This window comes from Silene latifolia, chromosome 11, assembly GCF_048544455.1.
Source record: "Silene latifolia isolate original U9 population chromosome 11, ASM4854445v1, whole genome shotgun sequence".
In the NCBI taxonomy this organism is placed as follows: Eukaryota; Viridiplantae; Streptophyta; class Magnoliopsida; order Caryophyllales; family Caryophyllaceae; genus Silene; species Silene latifolia.
The window spans coordinates 72,357,253-72,381,268 of record NC_133536.1 but is presented as its reverse complement, the minus strand read 5'-3'; the positions used below and the strand labels follow the sequence as shown (position 1 = coordinate 72,381,268).

The following is a 24,016-nucleotide window of genomic DNA, read 5'->3' as shown; positions in this document are numbered from 1 at the left end:
GTGAGTCCTTTGATGTTGCTAGGACTAAACCAACAATGATCAAAATGAAATAAAATACAAAGAGATATAGACAAACCATGGGAGTGTAGGAGTCTCCAAGGCTAGTCTTCCATCATGCTATTATCATCACCACTTCCCTCATGAGAAGTGGTCACATTGCCACTTTCCTTGGCACTTTCTTCCTTGCTTTCTTCACCATCATCTTCCTCATCATTATCTTCACCATCTCTTTCTTCATCTCCACTTGCTTCTTCCTCAATATTATCATCAATCTCTTCATCATTTCCAACAACCTCATTGTCTTCCACCACGTCCCTTGATGCACCCGGAAACAAGGCTTCTCTATCCGCCCAACTAGGCAAAGGACAAGATGGATCAAGGAGTCCTTGCCTAGCTAGATGTAGGAGGGGAGGATATTGAGTCAAATATGCATTCTTCCGATCTTCATAAGCTTGCTTGTGCATGGCTTGCATAAGAAGAGTGACATAATCTTTTCCAATTTCAACTCCTTGCGGTTTGAACTCTTCATAATCATAGGGGTAAGGTGGTATAACAATGGAAGAGGAGGGGGTTTCATGATCACCCTTTTGTTGTTGAATGATGTACTCGGCTTCCTCGGATAGGGGAAGTAAATAGTTGGTCCGGTGGACACTAAGACGGCAAATCTTTGCGGGTAAAGTGAATGATCGAGCCTCACTAGTAAGCCACCCATACTTGGTATCAAGGGAATTGTGAGCAACCCACTTAAACTTGTTAATCAAGGTGGACATATCAATAAGATGGCCACCATCCTTAGCCTTGTACTTGCTATCCTTATTGAAATTAGGATCAAAGTGCTTGGCTAGGACCGTGACAAGGCCGCCATTAACAATTACGGTTTGACCCTTCTTCCCACTATCTACATGGAGCCATCTATCAACCAATAGCCTCAAAGAATTGTAAGGCTTGGTGTGAATTCTTCCAATATTCAAAGTTGATTCAAGGAGAATAAAATCGAGTCCCGTGAAATGATTGGTGTCTTTCCTAGCAATTATGGTATTTCCCACAACTTTGTGCCATATTCTTATGCCCGGATGATGGACCAAAAGAGCACAACAAGCTTTAAAATCTTCAAATTTCTTCCCGGAGATTGCCTCCCAAAGAGGCTCGGGATCATACTTCCCATATTGCTTATAAAATTTATGTTCATCGCTAAGACCCAAAATTCCACCCAATTCCTGAAAGGTAATGCGTCTACTAGTGTTAGCTAGACGAAACTCAATATTTTCCCTATTCTCAACTTTTGTCACTTTTAAAGAACTTAAGAATTCCAAGAAAAGGGAGGGGTATGTTACTTCCTTCATTTCAAACAATTTCTTTAAACCCATGGCATTGAAAAAGACTCTTGTTTGTTCAAGAACACCCAACTTCTCTAAAGCATCTTGGCATATGAATTTGGTGGATTGAATTTGTTTCATAGCAAACTTGACAAATGTATTTCTATGGGAATCGGAAATGAATGTTACCTCCGGATAATGCAAGAGTTGATTAATTACCGGAGTAGAGGGTGATGCTTCCATAGGAATTTGTTGAGGTGGTTGCACTTCCAAGCTTGGTGTTGATACCACCATTGCCAAAGCTTTCTTCATTTGTAGAGCTTTTTGCCTTTGAGAGAGAGTTGTAGCCTTTGGTGCCTTTGTTGCCTTTGCTTTTGCTTTTGTTGCTCCCTTTGTTCTTGCCATTTGATGAGCTAACCAAGAAAAAGATCAAAAATCTTCAATTTGTAGAATGCCCAAATCGATTTTGAAGGTGAAAGGCTTTGCCTTTATGAGAACAAAAATCAATTCAAAGGTGAAGATTTTGTGCTTGGTTTTAATTGTTAATGAAGATGGAGTGATTGATTTGTTATTTGAAAGATGGTTTGATTTGATTTTGGTGAGTTTTGTTGAGGGTTTTTGTTTTTGAGATGGAGAGGATGAGGGTTTTGATGTTATGGGTAGTGTTTATGAGTGAATGAATGAATGAATGAAGGTGGGGTGGGTATTTAAAGAACTCGACAATCTTAGGACGCAGGGACAATCCGTGCGGATTAGGCGCAATCCGCTCGGATTTTGCAGCTTCAATTTTTCAAAAATCCCGCCTAGAGACGGGCGGATTCTGGGGAATCCGCTCGGATTCTTCAGAGATGAGACGGGCGGATTTCGCTTAGGACGGACGGATTCTTGTCTAGAGATTTTTCTTTGTTTTTCTTCAGCTGCAAGACGGACGGATTGTTCAAAAGACGGACGGATTCTGTGAGACGGGCGTCTTTCCAGAAATCCGCTCGGATTCTTCAACAGTCAAGAATTTTTGCAATTTCAGCTCAGCCCAAGACGGGCGTCTTCTCAGCAGGACGCTCGGATCCTCTGCAGACGGGCGGATTCTTAGGAATCCGCTCGGATTGGTCCTTGTGTACACGGATTCGCCCATCCGTGCACCAACGCATTCCCTTATCATTCTTTCTTTCAAATCTTGTGTTCTTCATTGCGGGGGCACTACTAAGGCATGAATAGCCTAGGCAATTGCCATCCCCACACTAAGGTAAAGCACTACACATCAATTAAAATCATTAGTCCCTCCCTCACTTCTCTCTTTTCATGACAATTATTTTGATCAAAGTAAAAATAAATCCAAAAATGACAAAAATGCAATACAAAAATTGAATGTAAGCTAGGGGGTTAGAAATATTTACAAGTGGTGGTTTAGGGAGGACTCCACCAAACTCTCATTCTTGATGAGATGTCAAGGAGGCATGTTCAAGGTGTTGTTGATGTTGCTCAACACCTTGAAGAAGTAATCAAAAGCTTGTTCATTGTTATGGTAGAGGTCCTCAATAGACCGTGGCCCTTGTTGTTGATCATGATCGATGGCATGCCCAATGTAGGGATTAAAGATCCCTTCAAATTCGTCGTCCCAAAGACCACAAACTTCATTGAGTTGATCATTGAAAATCTCTTGCTTAGATGGAGACAACTCTCCCAATTTCTTCTCTTGGCCAATGAGGCCATCTTCTTCTTCCTTGGTTGATTTTGATGAGCTTTGCAAGCTCTCCTTGTCAAAATTCACTTGCTCTTTGAATGGAGCATCTTCAACTTTCTTCCTCCATTGGAGTTCCGATTTCTTCTTCTCATCTTTCCGGCTATAATGATCAATCATGAAACATGGCTCATGCAAACGAGGAGCTCTCATGGTCTTGTCAAGATTAAAAGTTATGCTTTCATCTCCCACTTCTAGAGTGAGCTCTCCATGTTTCACATCAATCACCGCACCCGCGGTGTGTAGGAAAGGTCTTCCTAAGATGATTGGAATGTTGGAATCTTCCTCCATGTCAACTATGACAAAGTCCACCGGGATGAAAAACTTCCCAATTCGCACGGGGACATCTTCCCATATCCCTAGCGGTGTCTTCGTTGATCTATCGGCCATTTGAAGAGTGATATTGGTACATTTAAGCTCTCCCATTCCCAACCTTTTACTTACCGAGTACGGCATGACACTCACACTAGCCCCTAGATCACATAAGGCTTTGTTGATCGTTGTGTCGCCAATGGTACACGGTATTGAGAAGCTTCCCGGATCCTTTAATTTTGGAGGTGAACTCCCTTGAAGTATTGCACTACTCACCTTAGTGAAGGCGATAGTCTCAAGTTTCCGGATTGACTTCTTCTTTGTGAGGATATCTTTCATGTACTTTGCATAGGCCGGAACGTGATTGATTAATTCCGTGAAAGGAATTGAGACTTCTAAGTTCTTCACAATTTCCATGAACTTTCCAAGTTGATCATCAAATTTAGGCTTGGCTTGACGACTTAGAAAAGGAAGTCTAATCACAATGGGCTCCTTTTCTTTGGCTTTGTCTTCATTTTTCTTTGAACTTTCTTCTTTTGATGATTCCCCTTCTTTGGGACCTTGCACCCCAACTTCATTCTCACTAGCTCTCACAACTTCATCCTCAACTTGCTTCTTCGGTGCTTCATATCTTGTACCACTTCTCAAGTGAATGGCACTAACCGTTTCATGTCTAGGGGGATTACTTTGAGGTGGTAATTGCCCCTTTTGTCTTTGTGAGCTAGAAGATGCTAGTTGAGTTAATTGTGTTTCCAACATCTTGGTGTGAGCTAGAATGTTGTTGATGGTGGTGTCTTTTGCTTGGCTATCTTTTTGCATTTGGGTGAAAAATTCTTGTTGATTCTTTTGCATTTGGAGGACCGCTTTTTGGACATCAAAACTTTGGTCATTGTGGTGATTGTATGGGTTTTGATTTTGGTAACCTTGGTTTTGATTGTAAAAGGGTCTTTGATTTTGATTTCTCATGGGTGGTGGAGTGTATGTTGTTTGAGGGTTTTGAACATTTTGGCTTTTGTATGAGAGATTTGGATGGAACTTGGTGTTTTCATTGTAAAAATTTGAATAAGGGGTACCACTTTTGTAAGCTTGGAAAGCATTGACTTGCTCGGTTGTTCCCCTACATTCGCTTGAGTCATGACCCAAGGTTCCACAATTCTCACATATCCCGCTTGGGATTGATGAGGATGCCGTCATGGCATTGACATGATGCTTTGTTGATTTTGAGTTTTCCTCAAGTCTAGCCATAGCTTGTTCAAACTTCAAGTTGATTGTGTCAATGTGAGCACTAAGTTGAGCACCCAATTGAGTAACGGTGTCCACTTCATACTTTCCTCCTCTAGTAGCCTTGCGAGGCCTACTATATTGCGAATTATGGACCGCCATTTCCTCAATCTTGTTCCATGTTTGATTGTCATCAACTTCGGTGAACATTCCATTTGATCCCATATTGAGAATGTTCCTAGAATCTTCATATAAACCATTCCAAAATTGTTGCACTAAAAACTGAAGGAAATGTAGATTCATATACATTATAACATATTTATATATGTCTAATTAATTTGTCATAAAATTAAAACGGATCTTATGCATGCAAACATTAAAATAAATAGAGGAGAAATTATGTCCTTACATATTAAATTTCGGATATTTGGGCACAAAAGAGATCACCTTTCTCTTTTGTTCTTGAGCTTATTCCAATGGAAGAACAAAGATCTAAGAGTAAGATCTCTCCCTAAATATAATACCCAAGGCTCCTCTTAATTAAATTAATATTACAAATACTAGTTATAATATTAATCTATGAGAAAATTGAACCAAAAATATTGTTAACACTTTGAATATTTTCGGTTTTGATGAGAGATAAAGAGAGGATTTTATTTCTCTAGAAAACTTGTATTTTGGATGATGATTAGAATGAATAATAGACTAACTCATATTAGTGTATTATTAGGTAAATAAGATGAAAAACCATAATGGTTTTTCATCTCAAAAACCGGGTGGAAGGGTGGCATGGGAGGGAGCCAATGCATGCTCTAGTTGCTCTTCACCATGAGCATTAGGTTTGCATGGCTACAAGAGTAGGTAATCATTGTGTTTTCTATTAATATAATCAACACAATATTAGACTAATTACTCCCATAATTTCGGTCCATTTAGATAATATGGACTCCACATTATCTTTGTCAAAATGTCAACTTGTCTTATGTCACATGTCATATGCAACATAATTTGTCATGTATTTTTAACATATTAAAAATCAACGTATTAATAAAAATACGTCACATACAAAAAATTGACTTAGTAATTTCATAATTACTTGTACCAAAATATTTAACCACTTATAAATCACAACTGATTGTATTTATAATAATTCATTCAATTTTAATTGTTACATTAAACAATTATTTCATCCGAGTAATGACACAATTCAATTACTCAGACCGTATCTTATTTAATCACATTTCAATATGATACGTAAATTTCACTTCCAAAATCGTCCGTCAATTTTCAAGTAATTTAATTAACTCGTAACATTATACGATTAATTAAATAATCAATTAAGAGGGTTGCCCTTTAGGTATGACCTAGGGGTCAACTGATCACCACCGTCACACGACAGCAATGTCAAACTCTAGTAAGCCAATCATTACCGATATATGTTGACCAGTTGACAAAGAATAATATTACTTCCCAATTGTATTCATTTTAATGAGACTTAAACATGTGATCATCATGATCAACAGTCGTGATCGCATTATTGTCGGAGGACACATATTCCAACAATCTCCCACTTGTCCTCGACAAGTGTGCGTCACCAATTCTCTTGTCCTATTACTATCTCCCACTCAATGCAAGGTGTCTTTCATGTCGTACTTGCAAGTGATCATATCGTGAGCGGTTTCCTCGATCCGGAGAATAACCGATTGACCGGATTTATCCACTCTGGATATCTTCCGAGCGTGGCCACGCATTTCCAGTTCATTACTCCTCGAGTGGCCCTGAGATATTGTTATAACCCTGACTAGGGGTGGACAATTCCTATTGCACTCATTCCCTTTGACTAGCCACAGCCATCATAACCCAAAATATGCCCATTTGACCCCATTTACGAAGGTCGTAGTAACACAAATCAAAGTTAATCTGAAACTGTGCCATCTTAGGCGAATAGTCTTTAGTCAAAAGAATCGACTCATTTGAATACTATAGTAGCTCTCGCCACGACCAGGCTATATAAATTTGCCAGAACTCTATAAGCGGTCATTAGGCCCGACAAAAAGTTCCTAACAGTCTGCCTACGTGATCAACTAGTCATCTCACATGACTCTATGGCACTTGAACTTGCCATCAATTGCATCACACTCTAGTCACTTCGAGACGTCACCTCATATAAGTAACTATGGGCAAAAACAATGTTAATCCATGTTCACTTTAACGGGGTTCAATTGTCTCTACAACCCGTTTGGATATAACAATGTACCAAGTGAGTTAATTATAACTCAAACGACGAATGTCGACATCACACTCGGGTAGTCAATATCATATTACAACCTTGTGATGTATATCATAAGTGTAAACACTCATTGATTGCAATAGAAGTTTAACATCCCATGTGTCCATGTGTTCAAACTTCTTGCACTTGCAATTTCCTTCACATTCATGTTCTCATAGCATGAATCTTACCAAGTACACATCAAAGGTTCTCGACCTTGGTTTTGGTTCTTTAACTTGAAAGAACTTTCTTATCGATCATGTCATAACGAACGAATTTGCGATGAATAATACAACTTGCACTGATCAAGTATTTCATCCACACATAATGCACTAGGTATATGTTTTGTAGAATCTTGTAACAATTGACAAGATTATTTAGCTTAGCACTTCTAATAAGTCCTAGCTTTTACTAGGAAAGATTGTTTATGAATAACCTCTTATTCAACCAAGCATCTTTCCAAAAACTTCTCATTTCTCTTTCTAGGCTTGAAAGAATTGGGATTCTCATAAATCCTCATATGTGCTCGGATTTTCTATAATATGTGCAACTTCTTGAAACATAATAGAACATTCCGTCAACTACTGAAATCGCTCATCGGATTCTTCTCGAGAATTCATGACGTTTCTATTATGGCTCACCAACCAATCATCATGCTCTTATGCATATGATTCAAAATTGGACATGTACATGATTATTCTAATGGCGGAAACATTAGTTACTAATAATCATGAGATCAACCGTTCTCAGGTTCAATGAACTACCATGACTGCTAATGGTAATCCCATTTTCATTCATATGAATAACCTATGTATATGTTGATACGATGTGTATCTCTTTAATACTAATCCAACATCCCATGAGGTAATTGGATTCATCTTTGTCCATTTTCATCCAGAATTGAAAACTCGAAAGCTTCTTTATGAAAGAAGGTATTAGCTCGTCATTCTTTAATGAGTAATGTGTTTTATACATTCAAGGATGATAGCTCCCACTAAATTCCATGTCTTCACATGAGAATATCCTAACTCCCACTCAATTCAACATGTTTTGAAATTGACTTCTCAATCAAAAATTGTCAAGAATATTAATATAAATTGCCGTGCCAAGTTACTAGGATAAAACCATATATGTTCCCATCATATCCTTTCAAAATGCCTATTTTGAAGTGGTCTCATCTTAACCTTACGGAAAGAGATTTTAAATCTCTAACACACTCATATCATAATGGTGTGTAGTAATGTCATTATTCAAATACGAATAATATTTAGAATAGGTCCTTCGGAATACCCTTTCGGAAGGAGGTTTAACCATTTCATAGCGAGGTTAAACAATGACATTTGCGTGGTTAAACGTTGGCTATTTAAGATATCGGAATATCAATCTTTGCAAAAACGTTGGCTATTGAAGATATCGGAATATCTATCTTTGCAACTTGATCATAACTAGTATGTTACTATGATTCATTTAGGCTCTTAAGTAAAACTCATGATTGAAACTATTTGTCAAATTATTCATAACCTTAGTCAAAAGCTTGTTAAGACTTTACATTAGTCATTTTTCTTCCAAAACTTCTTTTGGTCTCCTTGTGTAGTTATCTTGAGAATAAACTCTTATGATTACTTCACTTGGTCTCTTAAGTCATTTAGAACATACTTGAGACTATAGATCTCATCTATTTGGTATACTATGTAAATAGATATACCTTCATTCAAAACATTCTCTCTTGCGTAGATCTTCATTTACACAAGTACACAATTATCTTGCCTTGTGTGTTGTGTCCTCATTTTTCTCCCACTCTATCTTTAGAATGAATACACTAAGCATTCAAAGATAGCATATGAGACACAAATTAATGATGTTGAAGTATAAGGAGAACTATCTCATAGGTTGACTAATTGTTATTGATTTCATATGTGTACTTGGTGGTTGACATACCTTTAAGAGAGTTCATAGACTCAAAGTCACTTTATAAATGATCATACACAAGCCTTAAGCATGTGGACATATAATGAAACCCGTCATTATTAATTGTCTATTAGATCACTTTTAGTGAATTATCTTATGTTTCAAAACGCAAGCATTTAAAGATGAAATTTTTAGAACATAAAGGATAAATGATAAAACGGGTGACTTGGGTTGCAAACCAAGTCACTATCATCCAAAATACAAACCATTATCCAAAATACCTTTCCATGTCGAACACGGAAACTTAAAGTTCTAAAAATTCAAAACATGACTTAAAATAAGACAATAAAAAACAAAGCTCCATAAAAGCTATCCTTAGCTTCTTCATGGTTTCTTATGCTTGCTTTTCTTTTCCTTTGTCTTTGCTTGGTGGCGGCCCTATTTACAATAAAAAGGGAAGATACATTATCACAACTTTGCATCATAATACCATAGTTGAATTTAGAAACATAAAAGAAGGTTAGTCATTTACCTACTGGAGTGATCTTTCCAATTTTGATATCACCAAGGTATTTGGAACAATTCCTCTTCCAATGTCCCATGCCATTACAATAATGGCATTTGTCAAGAGGACCCTTCTTGACTTTGGAGGTGCTAGCTTCACAAGACTTAGCTTTGGTGAATGTGGGAGCTTGCTTTTTACCCTTTCTCCCATTCTTCTTGAACTTCCCCTTACTCTTTGTGCTTATGTTAAGCACATCCTTGGGAGGGTTCACATTTAACCCCATGTCCCTCTCGGCTTGCACAAGTAACTTGTGCAACTCCTCAAGAGACACATCCTTGTCTTGCATATTGAAATTCACCCGGAATTGCACATATGCCTTAACCTTAGACAAGGAGTGTAGAATCCTATCTACGATGAGTTCTTTGGGGATTTCAACCTTTTGAATCTTCAAGGTCTCGACAAGCTCCATGAGTTTGAGCACATGAGGGCTAACCTTTTGGCCCTCTTTGAAGTCGAGATCAAAGAATGCCGCGGCCGCCTCATATTGGACGATCCGCGGAGTTTGTGAAAACATGGTCACAAGTTTGGAGTAAATCTCATTAGCATTGCCCATTTTGAAGGCTCTCCTTTGGAGTTCCGCCTCCATCGCAAATATTAAGACATTTTTCATTGCGGCGGACTCCTTTTGGTAAGCCTCATAGGCTTCCCTAGTGGCCGCGGTGGACCTAGTGGAGGGCTCGGGTGGAGAGGCCTCGGTAAGGTAACGAAGCTTGTCGTCACCTTCGGCGGCTAATTTGAGTTGGGCATCCCACTCGGAGAAATTTGACCCATTCTTTTCAAGTTTACATCGATCCATAAAGGATCGGAGCCATGATGAAGTAGCGAGTGGTGTAGCATTAGGAGTTGGTGTTGCCATTTGTTATGAATAAGAAGTGGTCTACAAAACAAAAATAAGGAGTAAAACAAATGTCGTTTTAATTATACTCGTAAAAATGTATGATTTAAACAAGTTATATGCATTTTTCTAGTGACCTCTACCCAACTAGATAAATGATTCCAAGACCCAAATTCATATCGACTTAGGCACGGTATGGCCGATGAAACCTTTATCAATATAACTCGGTGGATTAACATTTTAATCGATTCTACTTTTAGAACTCTTGGTCGATAAAATTACTCTAATAATTATCTATAGCCCGGAACACATGCAACTACGGTCGCGAATACTTCCGTTGAGCTCAATCCAAATTTCGAATAAATGTGTCCATTATCCAAATCCACATCAACTTGGGCACGGTATGGCCGATGAAACCCTTATTAACATGAACTCGGTGGATTAACACTCATCACCCACTTCCCCTACGTAACAAGGTTTGTACCCCGGTAGGGCCGAGTGCACTCCCTCGCGAAATAGGTTTTCATGGTTTCTACTATTTGGTAAGGCTATGTCTCAATTGATAGTTTTAGCGAGAGGTCATGTCAATTTATTATCTATCACGTTTTAAGTGAACTAAAGCGGTGAACTACGATAATTCTAATTGACACGGTCGATAAACTCGATAAAATAAGACAATGCATGTTTAGTTATGGCGATTTAGCGATGCATGTGACATAAAATAAAATGCAAGCATAAAGATAAATAAATCCTAGTATGGCCTTTCCTAAAATAGAAAAACTATTAATCTATTACATATTCGGAAACCAACTCCATTGGTCCCTTGAACTTCGGTTGTGACACGCATCTCGATGTAACACCGTCTTTATGTATCGCCATTCTTGAAGAAATCCGTCTTTTAGAACTCCGGAATGAATAAAATTACATAATAAATTACATAATTTCCTATTATACATTTGTAACTAAAATAAAATAAATCTATTAAATATTACAAAACGGTGATACGAGATCACAATAAAAATTACAACCGAATCGATATTCCCATACATTTCGGAAATACCAATTAAAATCTAAGGCCATACTAAGTAAAATTACATAATTCAAAAATTACATAAATTAAAATTATGACAATCATAAAGAAAATGCAGCATTATATTATGTATGAACATGCTCAATTTTATGCTAAATCGCCTTTTAATTAGCCAATATCGTATATTACTCGGTTTTTACGGATTTGCGTGATTTCAACATTTTATAATCACAAAAATACATAAACTCATATTTATGCATAAGTTAATTACCCTAACCTCTTAGGACTCAAAATATAGTCTTCACTAATAATTTGACCATAATTAACTTTTATTTACAAAATTGTTCATAAATGGACAAAAATTACAAAAATAAGCTATTAAGCTTCAAATAAATCCAAAAATTTCAAATAAATTCAAAATTTGAAATTTAAATTCATGAAAATTCTGGAAAAATTCCATGACACTCATAATGTTCAAAATCTTAGGTTAAAAATTTCGAAATTTTCCGGAAAAACAATGTTGCGGTTTATCGATATTTAATAAAATAATCATAAAAACATGGAAAAATTATTTTCATTAACTTTTCAATTTTAGATCTGAAAAATATAATAAAATGCAACATTAGACGTTTTTCCTAAGTCATAGATTATATTTTATTAATTTTCATTAATAATGTCACTATTTATGCCATTTTTCTTCAAAAATTCATAAATCATGCTAAAAGACTTCTTTATAGCCAATTATTTTACACACATCTTGTAAAATTGCATGTGACAACATATAAATTTTCTATGACCAGATTCGAAATTTAACTCATATTAACCTATTTTTCTCTTAAATCCGAATTTAATAATGAAAAATTCATTTTTCGAGCATAACAAGTGCAAAAATTATGAAAATTTACAGGTTATCTCAAAATAATATATGTAACAACATATCCAAAAACCAACTTAAAATTCGAAGTATAGCTAATTTTCGACCAAAAATGACATTTTTACTCATAAAATCACATTTAAATGTCATTATTGTAAATTATGAACAATAAAAATCCGAAAAATTAACCAAAAAATCCTAAAACACTTTAGGACCAGAAATATTAACATGCATGTAATTATTTCGTGATATCTCATAATAACACAAATTTTACAAGTTTTATTTTGTTATTCATATAACTCGGAAAAACTTTTAACCAATTTGCATGCAAACAACCGTGGCTCTGATACCAATTGAAGGAAATGTAGATTCATATACATTATAACATATTTATATATGTCTAATTAATTTGTCATAAAATTAAAACGGATCTTATGCATGCAAACATTAAAATAAATAGAGGAGAAATTATGTCCTTACATATTAAATTTCGGATATTTGGGCACAAAAGAGATCACCTTTCTCTTTTGTTCTTGAGCTTATTCCAATGGAAGAACAAAGATCTAAGAGTAAGATCTCTCCCTAAATATAATACCCAAGGCTCCTCTTAATTAAATTAATATTACAAATACTAGTTATAATATTAATCTATGAGAAAATTGAACCAAAAATATTGTTAACACTTTGAATATTTTCGGTTTTGATGAGAGATAAAGAGAGGATTTTATTTCTCTAGAAAACTTGTATTTTGGATGATGATTAGAATGAATAATAGACTAACTCATATTAGTGTATTATTAGGTAAATAAGATGAAAAACCATAATGGTTTTTCATCTCAAAAACCGGGTGGAAGGGTGGCATGGGAGGGAGCCAATGCATGCTCTAGTTGCTCTTCACCATGAGCATTAGGTTTGCATGGCTACAAGAGTAGGTAATCATTGTGTTTTCTATTAATATAATCAACACAATATTAGACTAATTACTCCCATAATTTCGGTCCATTTAGATAATATGGACTCCACATTATCTTTGTCAAAATGTCAACTTGTCTTATGTCACATGTCATATGCAACATAATTTGTCATGTATTTTTAACATATTAAAAATCAACGTATTAATAAAAATACGTCACATACAAAAAATTGACTTAGTAATTTCATAATTACTTGTACCAAAATATTTTACCATTTATAAATTACAACCGATTGTATTTATAATAATTCATTCAATTTTAATTGTTACATTAAACAATTATTTCATCCGAGTAATGACACAATTCAATTACTCAGACCGTATCTTATTTAATCACATTTCAATATGATACGTAAATTTCACTTCCAAAATCGTCCGTCAATTTTCAAGTAATTTAATTAACTCGTAACATTATACGATTAATTAAATAATCAATTAAGAGGGTTGCCCTTTAGGTATGACCTAGGGGGTCAACTGATCACCACCGTCACACGACAGTAATGTCAAACTCTAGTAAGCCAATCATTACCGATATATGTTGACCATTGACACAAGAATAATATTACTTCCCAATTGTATTCATTTTAATGAGACTTAAACATGTGATCATCATGATCAACAGTCGTGATCGCATTATTGTCGGAGGACACATATTCCAACAAAAACCATTCGCTAAGTCCATGGTGAGGACATGAGCGACAAATACCTTTGAACCGCTCCCAAGCTTCATACAAAGATTCTTCATCCCTTTGCTTAAAACCCGTAATTTGAGCTCTTAGCATATTGGTCTTTTCCGGTGGGTAGAATTTTTTGTAGAAAGCTAGAGCTAGCTTCTTCCAAGAATCTATTCCAAGGGTGGCCTTATCAAGGCCCTTCAACCATTGCTTTGCGGTGCCGATTAACGAAAAAGGAAATAAGACCCATCTTATTTGGTCTTGAGTCACGCCCGTTTGAGAGATAGCTTCACAATAATCACAAAATGTTTCCATATGAGAATGAGGGTCCTCACTAGGCATTCCCCCGAATTGGCTCCTCTCAACTAGTTGAATGAAGGCGGACTTGGCAATAAAGTTTCCGGTAAGATGTTGTGGGGTAGGAGTACCATTTGGTAGATCCTCCTCGGTGGGTATAGAGTGTGACGAGAATTTAGGCATTGTAGGTGGATTTTGTGTGGTATTGTTTAATGGGTTTTCTTCTCCTTCTATTGCGAAAGGATTGACAAACTCACTAGTGGGTTGAACAACTTCACCAACACCTCCCAAATTCCTCCTAACAAGTCTCCTATTATTCGTCAAGGTTCTTTCGATTTCACGGTCAAAAGGTAACAAATCTCTTTGTAACCTTCTAGACATGCAAAATATCAAACAACTCAAAAACAATTAGAACAAACCTTGAGGAGTTTTACTTCCCAAGGTGAAAAAGACACAACTAAAAACAATAAAAGAAATCTTAAATCAATTAAACACCGTCCCCCCGCAAACGGCGCCATTTTTTATCGGAGCCATTTGGTGTTCACAATTAAGCATATGTGGTCGTTGGTCAATGGTCGATACAAAACACAATTTATACTTCACAAACAACTCTACAATTAGTAAAGAGGCAAGTAAAGGTCGGATCCCAAGGGACGGGTATTGAAATGAAGATTCTATTGTAACTAGTGGTGTCTAGGGGTGTCACAAATTGGGTTGATGTAGAAGGTTACTAAACTAAAATAGCAATGAAAATAAACTAACAAGATAAATGAAATAAGGGATGTAAACAATTGATTAAAAGCACTAGGGTGTCATGGGTTCATAGGGGAATCATGGGATATGATCATACAAACATGTTCTCAAATTATAAGCAAGCAATTATTGTTGTGATGGATTGAGTTGGGTTATATCTTACAATCCTAGGAAAGTTTGGGTCCCTGAGCCAATCTCTTGGATTGTACAACACCTACAAGTCGACTTAATCTTCCCTACTTAACACATGCATGGTCTAACAAGACTCGAGTTGGGTTATGTCTTACAAGTCAAGTTGAAAGGATAGAAGATGATAGTAAATGCAAGGATTCATAGGCTTAGCATTTCATCAAATATAACATGTGCATGTATTAAGATCAAAACAAGCAAGCAAATAAGATATGAAAGCATATTAATTTAAGCATGAATCATTCCCCATGTTGGTTTCCCCTAATCACCCATTAAACCCTAGCTAAGAGACTACTCACTCATTATCATATTGATCATGCTAGAGAGGTTGTCAATCATACTAACATAATGAAACATGATGAATAAATGAAAGTAATTAGCAATAATTAAAAAGGGATTAAGAGATTATACCTACTAATGATTCCAATAATAAAGCAAGAATAATAGAAGTACTTGAATCCTAGATTGAGAGGTTGTCAATCTCCCAATAATAACCCAAATAATCTTCAATTACCCAAAATAAAGTAAGAACAAGAGAGAGATTAAAGAACTAAAACTTGGATTAAAACTTGATTAATATTTGATTACAATATTGAAGAGAGATTTGATTGATATTAACTACTCTAATTATTGATAAGAAGAACATGCTCCTCTAATTAGACTAATGGGGTATTTATAGTGAAAATTAGGGAGGATGCATTAGGGTTAACTAAGGGCTAAACTAGTAATTACACTTTTTTAAGTTGAGCAAGGAGCCTCCAGGATTATCCGAGAGAAGGGCTTCTCTTATCGATGCTTGAGGAATGAAAACGTCTTTGTCTTTGCGATCCGTGCGGATGGGAGTCGGGACGGCCGGATCTGGTGAGGAATCCGAGCGGATTCTTGGGCAAGACGCCGGATCGGCGAGGGGAATCCGAGCGGATTCCTTTGCGGGACGCTCGGATTGGCGAGGACGGACGGATTCTCTACAATCCGTTCGGATTGTAGTTCAAAGAACTTTCTTCTTCTTCTTTTTCTTCCCTTTTCTTCATGAATTCCTTGGGGATTTCCTTGGGGACTCAAGGATCCTTTTCTCAACAATGCTCTTCTACTATGCTATGTACAAAGGCCTTCTAGTCTTGTCTCTCCTTGATGCTTGGTCATTGAATATGATCAATTTAGCCTTGTTTTGCCATGAAAATGCAAGATTCTTACTCCTTTCCTACCAAGGGATCAAAATCTCAAAGAATATGCAAAACAAAGAACTAAAGATAAGAAATGACCCAAATAGGCACTAAAAAGCATGGAAACAATGGTAATTCGGGGGCTAAATATGCGCCAATTATGGTCACATCACAAATCTCTCATACAAAAGCCAAAATGTTCAAAACCCTCAACCAACATACACCCCACCTCCCATGAGAAACCAAAATCAAAGACCCTTTTACAACCAAAACCAAGGTTACCAAAATCAAACTCCATACAATCAACAAAATGACCAAGGTTTTGATGTTCAAAAAGCGGTCCTCCAAATGCAAAAGAATCAACAAGAGTTTTTCACTCAAATGCAAAAAGATAGTCAAGCAAAGGAAATCACCATCAACAACATCCTAGCTCACACCAAAATGTTGGAAACCCAATTGACTCAACTAGCATCTTCAAACTCACAAAGACAAAAGGGGCAATTACCACCTCAAAGTAATCCCCCAAGACATGAAACGGTTAGTGCCACTCACTTGAGGAGTGGTACAAGGTATGAAGTACCGAAGAAGCAAGTTGAGGATGAAGTTGTGGAAGCTAGTGACAAAGAAGAAGTTGTGCAAAACTCAAAGGATGGAGAACCATCAAAAGAAGAATTTTCAAGGAAAAATAAAGACAAGGCCAAGGAGAAGGAGCCCATTGTGATTAGACTTCCTTTTCCAAGTCGTCAAGCCAAGCCCAAATTTGATGACCAACTTGGAAAATTTATGGAGATTGTGAAGAATTTGGAAGTCTCGATTCCTTTTACGGAACTAATCAATCACGTGCCGGCCTATGCAAAGTACATGAAAGACATCATTACGAAGAAGAAGTCGATCCGGAAGCTTGAGACTATCGCCTTCACTAAGGTGAGTAGTGCAATACTTCAAGGGAGTTCACCTCCAAAACTTAAAGATCCGGGAAGCTTCTCAATACCGTGTACCATTGGTGACACCACGATCAACAAAGCCTTATGTGATCTAGGGGCTAGTGTGAGTGTTATGCCATACTCGGCGAGTAAAAGGTTAGGGATGGGAGAATTTAAATCCATCAATATCACACTCCAAATGGCCGATAGATCGACGAAGACACCATTAGAGATATGGGAAGATGTTCCCGTAAGAGTTGGGAAATTTTTCATCTCGGTGGACTTTGTCATTGTTGACATGGAAGAAGACTCCAACATTCCAATCATTCTAGGTAGACCTTTCTTGCACACCGCGGGTGCGGTGATTGATGTGAAGCATGGAGAGCTCACTCTAGAAGTGGGAGATGAGAGCATAACTTTCAATCTTGACAAGACCATGAGAGCTCCCCGTTTGCATGAACCATGTTTTATGGTTGATCATTATAGCCGGAAAGATGATAGGAAGAAGTCGGAATTCCAATGGAAGAAGAAAATCGATGATGCCCTATTCAAAGAGCAAGAGAATTGTAACAAGGAGAGCTTGAAAAGCTCACCAAAGTCAAGCAATGAAGAGGATGGCCTCATTGGCCAAGACAAGAAAGTGGGAGAGTTGTCTCTATCAACTCAAGAGATCTTTAGTGACCATGTAGATGAAGTTTGTGGTCTTTGGGACGATGAGTTTGAAGGGATTTTCAATCCCTACATTGGTAATGCTATCGATCAAGACCAATATGAAGGAAAACAAGGACAAAGATCTATTGGGGATCTTTATCATAATAATGAACAAGCTTTCGACTACTTTTTCAAGGTGTTGAGCAACATCAACAACACCTTGGACATGCCCCCATGACATCTCACTAAGGATGAGAGTTTGGTGGAGTCCTCTCCAAACCACCATTTCTAAATATTTCTAACTCCCTAACTTGCATTTTAATTCTTACATTGCATTTTTGTCATTTTTGGATTTTTATGCTTTGATCAAGATAATTATCATTTTTGAGAGAAGTGAGGGAGGGACTAATGATTTAATTGATGTGTAGTGCTTTAGCTTAGTGTGGGGATAGCAATTGCCTAGGCTATTCATGCCTTAGTAGTGCCCCTACAATGAAGAACACGGGATTTGAAGAATGAAAATGACACGGGATATGCAAGTGCACGGATGGAACTGAATCCGGGTAGACTAGGAGGAATCCGAGCGTCCTTAAAGGGAATCCGCTCGTCTTCAGGGAATCTGAGCGTCTTTGGCAGAATCCGTCCGTCCAATTGAACTGCAAAATTGAAAATTTGGGGCTGTTGAAGAATCCGAGCGTCCCAGCAGAGAAGACGCTCGTCTAAAAGAATCCGCTCGTCTTTGCAGAAAGACGCCCGTCTTTTTGCCAGTGCAAAATAAGAAAACTTGTTGTAACAGAATCCGCCCGTCTTTATTGGAATCCGCTCGTCCTACAACTGAAGAATCCGAGCGTCCCAGCTGAAAGACGCTCGTCTTTAGGCGAGAATTCCTGAACCTAGATTGAGCAGAATTCGAGCGTCCCGAAGGGAATCCGCTCGTCTTCCCCCTACAGTTCGAAATTTTCGGGTGTTTTTAAATACCCATCCCACATTCATTCCTTCATTCATACATTCAAAACACTACCAAAAACCCCAAAAACCCCAAAACCCTCATCCTCTCCATCACCAATACAAGATTTCCTCAACCAAATTCAACAAAATCAAATCCAAACTTCCTTACAACAACAATTAATCACTCTTTTTCCAACAATAATCAATCCAAGCACCAAAATCTTCAACCTTTGAGTCGATTTTTGAATTACAAAGGCAAAGCCTTTTATCTTAAAATCGATTTGGGTATAATTGAAAATTGAAGATTTTCACTCTTTTCTTGGTATAATCATCAATGGCAAGAACAAAAGGATCAACAAAGGCACTTAAGACAAAGGCACTCTCAACAAGGCAACAATGCCTTCAAGCAAAGAAAGCCTCATTGGCTATGGTGGTTGCTAGTGCAAACTTGGAAGTTCAACAACAACAAAATCCTCCCTTGGAAGCAACAACAACAACAACTCCGGAAAATGCTCAATTATCAAACAATCCGGAGGTAATTTTCATTTCTAACTCCCATAGGGATACATTTGCCAAGTATGCTAAGAAATCCATTCTACCCACCAAATTCATATGTGAAGATGCCTTGAACAAATTGGGTGTCCTTGAACAAACGAAAGCCTTCTTTGAAGCCATGGGGTTGGGAAAATTGTTTGCTACAAGAGAATTGACATACCCCTCTCTTACCTTGGAATTCTTGAGTTCATTGAAAGTGACTAAGGTAGAGACTAGAGAATACATCGAGTTTCGTCTTGCCAATGTGAATAGGCGCATCACCTTTGATGTTTTGAGTAAAGCATTAGGTCTTAGTGATACACCTCATTATTATAAGAAGCCCGAAAAATATGACCCCGCTCCTCTTTAGGAGGCGATTTCCGAGAATAAATTTGAGAACTTTCATGCTTGTCGCGCTCTATTAGTCCACCATCCGGGCATTAGAGTGTGGCACAAGGTCATCGGGAATACTATCATTGCAAGAAAAGACACTAACCACTTTACCAAGCTCGATTGTGTTCTACTTGAGTCGGCCTTAAATATTGGAAGGGAATTCACCAAGCCTTTTGGTGGAAAGATGGCTCAATGTTGATTGTGGAAAGGAAGGCACCACTTTTATCGTAAATGGAGGTCTATTTACTCTCTTGGCCAAGTACTTTGATCCAAATTTCAACAAGGATAGCAAGTATGTGGCGAAAAGAGGGGGCCATCTCATTGACATAGATGCCATGATTAACAAGTACAAGTGGGTCAAGCATAATCCTCTTGACACCAAATATGGGTGGCTCACCAATGATGCTAGATCTTTTACTTTGCCTTCCAAGATATGCCGTTTGAGTGTCCATAGAACAAACTACCTTCTTCCACTCTCAAATGAAGCCGAATACATCATCCGTCAACAAAGGGGCGAAATTGAAGAGCCCTCCTCCTCCATTGTCACACCACCCTATCCATTCAAATATCAAGAGTTCAAACCCGAAGGTGTTGTAGTGGGCAATGACTACATGACTCTACTTATGCAAGAGATGCACAAACAAGCTTATAAGGATCGGGAAGATGCATAATTGGCCCAATATCCACCCCTCCTTCATTTAGCTAGGCAAGGACTACTTGATCCTTCATGTCCTTTGCCTAGTTGGGCGGATAGGGAAGTCTTCTTTCCAAGTGCATCTAGGGGTGAGAGACCGGGTGATGATGAGGTTGTCGGTGATGAGGTTGTTGATGATGAGGGCATTATTGAAGAGGTAAATGAAGAAGAAGAGGATGAAGGAAATGAGCAAGGAAGTGAAGAGGGGAGTGGTGATGAGTCCACTTCTATTGAGGAAGATGATGACAATGATGATATGGTGGAAGACTAGCAAGCTTTGGAGGCTCCTACCCTCTTGAGGTTTGTCTACTTCTTTCTTTGTTTTATTTATTTTTATCTTGATCATAGTTGGAGAGTCCTAGAAACATAGAGGACTAACACCTCGGCCCCATTGAGGTGTTCTTATTTCATTGTTCCCACTTTTGAAAATCCAAAATGACAATTTAGCTTCATGCATTGCATCTTGTGTGCATGAACTACCCCCAACTTTAAGACATTAGAAATAATGTCTATCTCGGTTTGGGGAAGTACATGCATACGCAACGGGAGGTAATCTAAATTACGCTTTCCGTCATAAACAAAAACCCATGCATCATGTAGTGTAGATTAGTATAACTTACATTTAGTATAGAATTCATGCATCATGCTTGCATAGTTTCCCATCATTTTGGCCATTGAGGACAATGCCCATATTAGTGTGGGGATGGGGAATTCTAACTTAACTTTTACTCAAAAACCCAAAAAATAAATCAAAATGTTTCGAAAAAAATCAAAAAAAAAAAATTGAAAATTTTGAAAAACCAAAAACAAATTCATTTCCTTTGTAGTGTAGTCTTGTATATATTGTTATATATATTGTATTTGTTCTATCCTTGTTCACATTGATCGACTACGCCACATTCGAGACTTGATGATATTGAAGACCGCATGGTATGATCTTTCCAATCTCCTTTTTCCTCTTTATGTTAATGACTATGTGGCTTTATTTTGATTGATGCGGTATAACAATGTGAATTTAGGAATTGCATTTAGTTTATATGGCATATTAGTTGGTAGAATCATTTGCATTAGGATGTTTATATGCTAGTTGCATCATGGCATGTAGTTTGCATGTTAGAAAAATTTTGTGAAACCGTCTACTTGGAAAACTTGACAAGTGTATATAAGGCCCTAGTAGATGCTTTTTCTTCTTAAGACTTTGCTTTTTAGAATACTTGTAAAACACCCTAGGATGTCTCATGCTAGTATCCTTTGACCCATGGATTAAGGCCTGGTCAAGAGTACCTTGTGGTGTGATAACTCCTTGGCTACCGTTTATTCCAAGATGACCCTTGAAACCATGCATGCATCATCCATGTTCTACCACATTTTTGCCACAAAAGGGAATGGGCACAAAAAGAAATTGATTTGAGTTCAAAGAAATGAAATGAAAAGTGAAAGAAAGTTTGCAAAATGCATCAAATGAAAAGAGGAGCAAAAATAGACTCCTAATGCTTCAAATATAAGGCACCCTCACTACATATGGGGTGACTTTGAAAATGTTCAAAAAGAAATGCAAAAAGTTGAAAAGTTGTCAAGTGTTGAAAAGCTAAAAATCAAAAGAAATGGCAAAGAAAGTGTTCTCAAATGTTATATGCCACAAGAAATTGGGGGGAAAAACAACAACAAAGCAAACTCCCAAATGAAACTCAAATATCTATTGATCCCTTTATCCATTGTATCCATTTTTGTGCATGGTAGAGAGGGGACGACCCTTCTTCTTGTCTAGGCAAGAGGGGGAATTCCGCGATCCTCCAGTGTTTCTAACACCATAGGGAGTCTATTCTTGACAAAAGCATTTAACGATTGAGGACAAAGGTACCCTAGCTTGACACAATTTGGAGGTGATTTATTGGTATCCTTATAGGCTTAGTAGTTTGAAGAAATTGCATCTATGAAGGAGTGTGTACCCTTGTATTACTTCCCTTGTAGATAATTTCCGCCACTTAGATGAGGAAAGTGGCTATTCTTTTGCAGATGCATCCATTATTTGATTTTGTGTGCTTAATGTTTGGATGTGTCGCCATTTTGGCAAGACCCACCTTGCCTTGCAAGAAGGCATCCTACCTCATGGTTGTCTTATTGTGAGTTTAAGGGGCGGAGTGAGACCCGCTAATTGTCTCATATCGGCTATGTTATTAGGTTAGTTTAAATAATGGTCCTAGTCTTTGTCACCCCTTTACTCGGGACGAGCAAAGGTTCGGTTTGGGGATATTTGATGTGACCATAATTAGAGCATATTTAGTCCCCGAATTAGCCTTGTTCCCATGTTTTTTAGTGCATATTTGGGTCATTTATTGTCTTTAGTCCTTTGTTTTGCATATTCTTTGAGGTTTTGTGTCCTTGATAGGAAATGAGTGCAAACCTTGCATTTTCATGGCAAAATGAAGCTAAATTGATTGAATTCAATGACCAAGCATCAAGGAGAAACAAGATTAGAAGGCCTTTGTACATACTATAGTAGATGGGCAATGATGAGAAAAGATCCTTGCATCCCCGAGGAAATCCTCAAGGATTTTATGAAGAAAAAGGAAGAAAAGAAGAAAGAAAGAAGCTGTAAGACAATCCGAGCGGATTGTCCCAAAGACGCCCGTCCAGCAGCCACAATCCGAGCGTCTTCCCCCTGTGGACGCCCTTCCAAAACACGCCTAATCCGCCCGTCTTCCCCATCTAAACGCCCGTCCAGAATCACCAGAATCCGCCCGTCCCGTGCCTAAGACGCCCGGATTCTCTAACAGCTATTTCGTTTTCTACAAGCTTCAAGGAAGGATGCACATATTTTTCTAAGACCGGCGAAAAGGAGACCGGAGTCTCCCTAGAGACCGGCAATTCCTCCAGGACTTAATCGTCATTTAAGCCCTTAGTAAACCCTAATCTATGTAACTAATCCCCACTATAAATACCCCATTAGTCTAATTAGAAGAGTATGTTCTTCTTAGCAATCTTTAGTGTAGTTAATATCAATCAAATCTCTCTTTAATCTTGTAATCAACATTTAATAAAGTTTTAATACAAGTTTCATTTCCTTAATCTCTCTCTTGTTCATCCTTTATTTTGGGTAATTGAAGATTATTTGGGTTATTATTGGGAGATTGACAACCTTCCAATCAAGCATCAAGTACTTCTATTATTCTTTGATTTATTATTGGAATCATTAGTAGGTATAATTCTATTAATCCCTTTTTAATTATTGTTAATCATCTTCATTTATTCATCATGTTTCACTTTGTTAGTATGATTGACAACCTTGCTAGCATGTTCAACATGATAATGAGTGAGTAGTTTCCTTAGCTAGGGTTAATGGGTAATTAGGGGAAACCAACATGGGGGATGATTCATGCTTAAATTAATATGTTTTCATAGTTTATTTGCTTGCTTGTTGTGATCTCAACTTATGCACATGTTATGTTTGATGAAATGCGAGCCTATGAATCCTTGCATTTTTTACCCATCACCTATCTTTTCAATGAGACTTGTAAGACATAAACCAACTCGAGTCTCATTAGACCATGCATATAGTTGAGTAGGGAAGACTAAGTCGACTTGTAGGTGTTGTACAATCTAATCGATTCGGCTCCGGGACCCAAACTTTCCTAGGATTGTAAGATATAAACCAACTCGATCCATCACAACAATAATTGCTTGCTTATAATTTGAGAATATGTTTGTATGATCAATTCCCATGAATCCCCTATGACCCCATGACACCCTAGTGCC

At 37.5% G+C, this 24,016-nt stretch overlaps 1 non-coding gene across 1 annotated transcript; it reads left to right on the top strand.

Annotated features, from left to right (window-relative positions):
• Positions 1–13,716: 13,716 nt before the first annotated feature.
• LOC141616374 (small nucleolar RNA R71) lies at positions 13,717–13,823 on the top strand. The gene has a single exon (XR_012530726.1). It is a non-coding gene; the product is annotated as a small nucleolar RNA R71 (small nucleolar RNA).
• Positions 13,824–24,016: the final 10,193 nt, after the last annotated feature.